We start from the raw sequence: 6141 nt of genomic DNA, 5'->3' as shown, positions 1-6141 counted from the left end.
TGCGCGCCGCTCCGTCGCTGACGTCAAGAAGAGCTTCGGCTGATACCACGACGTCGAGTGCCCATAACTGTTCCCGCGTAGCTGGATAGTGCGTATAGACGGGATGGCCAGACTCAGATCAAATACCAAGAACTCGTTAAGCGTGTTATGTTGAAGTAACCGCGGACGCTGTCCAGGGCCAGGCCCACCTCTCACCTCGGCGGTCTCAACCTGCCCTGTCGCTCCGCCACAAAGATCCACTTGCGGGTACTCCTATGAGCCGACCCGACTTTAGTCACCACCGGTATCATGTATAGAGTATATAAGTATATACCCGTGATCACCGCCCAAGTGATCACGGCCCGATAGTATAGCACAGCAGACGGACAAGAATGTAGGGCCACTGATGGAAAACTAGCATCCTATACTAAGCATGTAGGATTGCAGGTAAAGGTAACAACAGTAGAAGCAAGGACAGGCTATGCATCAGGATAGGATTAACGGAAAGCAGTAACATGCTACACTACTCTAATGCAAGCAGTATGGAGAAGAATAGGCGATATCTGGTGATCAAGGGGGGGCTTGCCTGGTTGCTCTGGCAAGTAGGAGGGGTCGTCAACTCCGTAGTCGAACTGGACAGCAGCAGCGTCGGTCTCGTAGTCTACCGGAGAGAAGAGGGGGAAGAAACAGTAAATACAATGCAAACATAAGCATGACGATGCGTGACATGACAATGAGCGGTGCTAGGTGTGCCCTAACGCGGCAGTAGGTGGTACCGGCGAAGGGGGGAACATCCGGGAAAGTATTCCCGATGTTTCGCGTTTTCGGACAGACGAACCGGAGGGGGAAAGTTCCATGTTCGCTATGCTAGGAATGTGTGACTGACAAACGGACTACGTATTCGGATTCGTCTCGTCGTTCTGAGCAACTTTCATGTACAAAGTTTTTCCATCCGAGCTACGGTTTATTTTATATTAAATTTTAAAGATTTAAATCATTTTTAGAATTTAATAAATTAATTTAATTCGAAATTTAATTAATGCATCAGCATGACGTCAGCAATCAACGTTGACCGTTGACCTGGTCAACCTGACAGGTGGGTCCCACCTGTCAGGGGCTGTTAGCTAATTAATAGTAGTTAATTAGGTTAATTAGTTATTAGGTTAATTAATCTCAATTAGTTAATATTAACAGGATTAATTAAGTTAATTAATTATCTTAATTATCTATTTATTTATTTATTTTATTAATTTAATTAATTAATTTTTTTAATCATTTTTTAAACGTTCTCTGGGCGGGGCCCATGTGTCATAGGGCCGGGGGGCACTGGCCCAGTGGTCAGTGGCCCATAGGCCAAAGCGGGTCGGGCGCAACGAGCGCCAGGAGTGGGCGCTCGCTCGCCGGGAGCGCGGCGGGGCGAGGCCAGTGGCCAGGACGGCCTGCCAGCGGCGGGCACGACCGCGCGTGGAGGGGGAGGGGCCGTGGCCGAGCCAGACGGGCGCGAGCGCGTAGAGGGAGAACGGGGGGAGCGAATGGGGCGCGGGGTGAGCAGGGGGCAGCCACGCGCGAGGCGCGAACGGCGCGGGCGGGCGTCGAGCGCGGCAAGGACGGCGAGGTCGGGATGGACGAGGGAGTAGCGGGACAACGCGGCGACGGGCGTGCACGGGGCGCAGGCGTGCGGTGGTCGCGGCGACGAGCGCGCGCAGCACGGGAAGGCGGGCAGGCGCGAGGGAGAGGGGAGGAAGCGGGGCACGGCGTAGGGCTCGGGTGCGCGTGTGCGGCAGCAAGCCGGCGCGAGGCACGGCAGCGGGGCAACCAGCGCGGCGACGGCGCGCGTGGGAGGCGGGCGAGCAGCGGCAGTGGGATGCGCGGTCGGGGTGCCGCGAGCGCGGGTGCAGGACGCGCACGGGCGCGGCGAGGCGTGCGCGAGCTCGGGCGCGGGTCAGCGGCAGCGGGCGCGGTGAGCAGGGGCATGGGAGAGAGGAGGAGGGGCGCGGGGCGTGCTCACGGGGGGGCGTAGGGATCGTGGCAGCGGTGCCCGAGGAGGGTGACGGGGACGACGGCGCCGGAGAGAGAGCAGGCCGGCGAGGGAGCGCGGGCTCCAGGTGGCGGCGTCCAACGGCGACGGGCGAGGGGGCGGCCTCGATCCCCTTCCCCGATCCAGATCGAATCGGGAGGTGGGGGGCTGACGAGGGGGAGTGAGTGAAGTGGGGGTAGTGGGTTAGGGTTTGCGGGGGGAGTGGATAAGGGGAGAGTGGGGGTGGGCCGGCCGGCTGGGCCTTTGCCCAGTTGGGCTGGCCAGCTGGGCCACAGTTGGCCCAGTGGGGGGGGCTTCTCTTTTCTTTTCTTTTCTTCTGTTTTCTGTTTTGCATTTCTTTTATTTATTTCTCTTTTCTGTTTTATTTTATTTTAAATTATCTAGGCATTTTATAAAAATGTGTTTATTACACCATATTTACTTATCCAAAATATGGCACCATTTTGTTTTAAATTTTGAAAAACTTTTATTATTGACATTAATTGAATTTAAATTATGAAACGGTTTTGAATCATCGCACAGTTAACAACAGTAACCGAGGTGACGTGGCATGATTAGCGGGGGATTACTGTAGCTTGATTATCCGGGCGTTACAAAACTCCTCCACTACTAGAAATCTCGTCCCGAGATTTAGGAGGTAGAAGGAAATAGTGCGGGGTATTCATAACGCAGGCGATCCTCGCGTTCCCAAGTGGCTTCATCTTCAGAATGGTGCGACCACTGGACTTTGAGGAACTTGATCGCCTTCTGACATGTGCGGCGTTCAGCTTGGTCGAGAATGCGGACCGGATGCTCCTTATAGGAGAGGTCCTGCTGCAATTCGAGCACTTCATGATCCACTGCTCGGATTGGGTCCTTGAAGCAACGGCGGAGCTGTGACACATGGAACACATCGTGAACCTGAGAAAGGTTCGGCGGAAGCTCCAGTTGGTATGCCACTTTTCCACGCCTTTCGAGAATAGTGAATGGGCCAATATATCGAGGAGCTAGTTTGCCCTTGATTCCGAAGCGGTGAGCACCCTTCATTGGTGTGACTCGAAGATAAGCCTTTTCGCCAGGTTGATAGACCATGTCTTTATGATGACGGTCATACTGACTTTTCTGACGTGACTGAGCAGTCTTGAGATTCTCACGAATAATGCGGACTTGTTCTTCGGCGTGTTGGATAATATCCGGACCGAAGAGTGGACGTTCCCCGGTTTCTGACCAGTTCAGAGGGGTTCGGCACTTTCGTCCATATAACACTTCGAAGGGGGCCATCTTCAGACTAGCTTGATAGCTATTATTATAAGAGAACTCAGCATACGGGAGAGATTCCTCCCATTTCTTGCCAAAGGAAATAACACAAGCTCGAAGCATGTCTTCGAGAACTTGGTTGACGCGTTCAACTTGCCCTTGCGACTGAGGATGAAACGCAGTACTGAATGACAAATGAGTTCCCATAGCTTCTTGGAAACTTGCCCAGAATCTTGAAGTGAATAAGCTGCCACGGTCTGAGCTGATAACCAATGGAATACCGTGGAGTGAAACAATCCTGGACATATAGAGCGTTGCCAGCTGACTAGCAGTGATCGTTTCTTTGACTGCTAGGAAATGTGCAACTTTGGAAAGCCGGTCAATGACGACAAGAATAGCATCATTACCTTTCTGTGATTTGGGAAATCCAGTGACGAAGTCCATCTCAACATGGTCCCATTTCCATTCAGGAATAGAGATAGGTTGCAGAGTTCCAGCAGGCCTTTGATGTTCTGCTTTGATACGAAGGCAAACGTCACACTCAGCAACATAACGAGCAATGTCTTGCTTCATATTAGACCACCAGAATCTCTGACGGATGTCTTGGTACATCTTTGTACTACCAGGATGGATACATAGAGGCGTATCATGAGCTTCTTTCATAACTTCCTGTGTCATATCCAGGTTTTTCTCTGCACATGGCACCACTAGGCGGCCCTTGAAGTACAAAGTGCCATCTTCAGCAATAGTGAAGAATGAGGGCCTTCCTTCTGCGAGGTAGCGCTTAATCTTGTGCGCTTCAGAGTCATATCCCTGTATTCTCCTGATGGAGTCCAAGAGATCTGGCTCGACAGCCAGGGTATTGAGGGAACCCTGGGGAACAACACGGAGGTTCATCTTGCGAAACTCCTTAGGAGGGGGAGCGAGTGCACCCGGAGGAACAATATGGAGGTTCAGCTTCCTGAATTCTTCGACAAGGGAGGGCTGAACTTTGTGAACCTGGAGGTGGTTGCAGTAAGACTTGCGGCTCAAGGCATCAGCCATTACATTAGCCTTGCCTAGCGTATAGGAAACACCCAAGTCAAAGTCTGCAACAAGCTCCATCCATCTCTGCTGACGGAGGTTCAGGTCTGGCTGAGTAAACAGATACTTCAGACTTTGGTGGTCAGTGAAGATCTCGCAACGATTATCGAGAAGGTAATGTCGCCACTGCTTCAGCGCATGAATGACAGCAGCAAGTTCGAGGTCGTGAACTGGGTAGTTCTCTTCGTGAGGGCGCAATTCCCGAGAGGCATAAGCAACCACTTTGCGGTCTTGCATTAGGACACGGCCTAATCCTTGACGGGAAGCGTCGCAGTAAATGACGAAGTCCTTCTTAGTATCAGGTGGAGCTAGAACTGGGGCAGAAGTCAACTTGTCTTTGAGTGCCTGGAAACTTTCCTGACATTTGTCTGTCCATTGGAACTTGACTCCCTTATGCAACAGGTTAGTCAGAGGCCTGGCGATCTTGGAGAAGTTCTCGACGAATCGACGGCAATAGCTGGCGAGACCGAGAAAACTTCTGACTTGCTTAACGTTCTTGGGAGGAGTCCAATCAAGGATAGCCTGGACTCGTTCAGGGTTGACGGCAATACCATCCTTAGAGATGACATGCCCAAGATAGGTTACTTCGGGTAGCCAGAATTCACATTTGGAGAACTTGGCATATAGTTGATGCTCTCGTAGCTTTTCCAGCACAAGCCGAAGATGTTCAGCATGTTCCTCTTCGTTCTTGGAAAATACCAGGATATCATCCAGATAAACCACGACGAACTTGTCGAGGTAATCCATGAATATATAGTTCATCAAACGAGAGAAGGTGGCTGGAGCATTGGTTAAACCGAAAGACATGACGGTGTACTCGTATGAACCATACCGAGTCACGAAGGCGGTCTTTGGGATATCCTCTTCGCGAACACGGATCTGGTGGTAACCCAACCTCAAGTCGAGCTTAGAGAACACTGACGAACCCGCCAGTTGATCATACAGATCATTGATCCGAGGAAGAGGGTATTTATTCTGAATGGTAGCTTGGTTTATAGGCCGGTAGTCTTGAACTAATCGGTTTGTCACATCCTTCTTCTTGACAAAGAGAGAAGGTGCTCCCCAAGGAGAGCAACTTGGGCGAATGAATCCTTTGCGAAGAGATTTGTCGATTTCCTCCTTAAGCTCAAGGAGTTCATGCGGCGGCATCTTGTAGGGTCGCTTGGCTATAGGAGTGGTGCCTGGTTTCAAGTCGATGATGAATTCGACAGCTCTAGCAGGGGGAATCCCTGGAAGTTCTTCAGGAAATACGTCGAGGAATTCACGCACGACGGGAATGTTTTCAATGCCCTCGAGTGGTGCAGCGTTCAATGCATTAATGCATAGAGCCTCGCCTCGGCATTTTGCACCAGATGGGCTTGGTAAGTAACTATTTCATCTGAAGGGTGTAGCAGATGGACGATCTTAGTGGTGCAAACGATTGAAGCAGTATGCGCTTTTAACCAATTCATTCCCAGAATGAGATCAATGCTACAGGACTTCAGTACGATGGGAGAGACAAGAAATTCCAGTCCTTCGATTTCAACGGGGACGTCGTTGCAAATCATGGAGGTTCGACATTGGCCCACAGGGGTGTGTACTAATAGTGAAGCATTCATGTCTTCGCTTCTAATGCCATGCATGAATGCAAAATCTTCTGACATGAATGAATGCGATGCACCTGTATCAAATAAAACGGATGCTGGTACTGAATTTACGAGGAGTGTACCCATCACAGTAGCAGGCTGGTCTTGAGCTTCGTTGAGATCAATGTGGTTGGCATGAACACGACCATAAGACTTGGCCTTGTTGCTGCGGGGCTGGTT

This window comes from Aegilops tauschii, chromosome 3, assembly GCF_002575655.3.
Source record: "Aegilops tauschii subsp. strangulata cultivar AL8/78 chromosome 3, Aet v6.0, whole genome shotgun sequence".
NCBI lineage: Eukaryota > Viridiplantae > Streptophyta > Magnoliopsida > Poales > Poaceae > Aegilops > Aegilops tauschii.
This window is presented reverse-complemented; position numbering follows the sequence as displayed.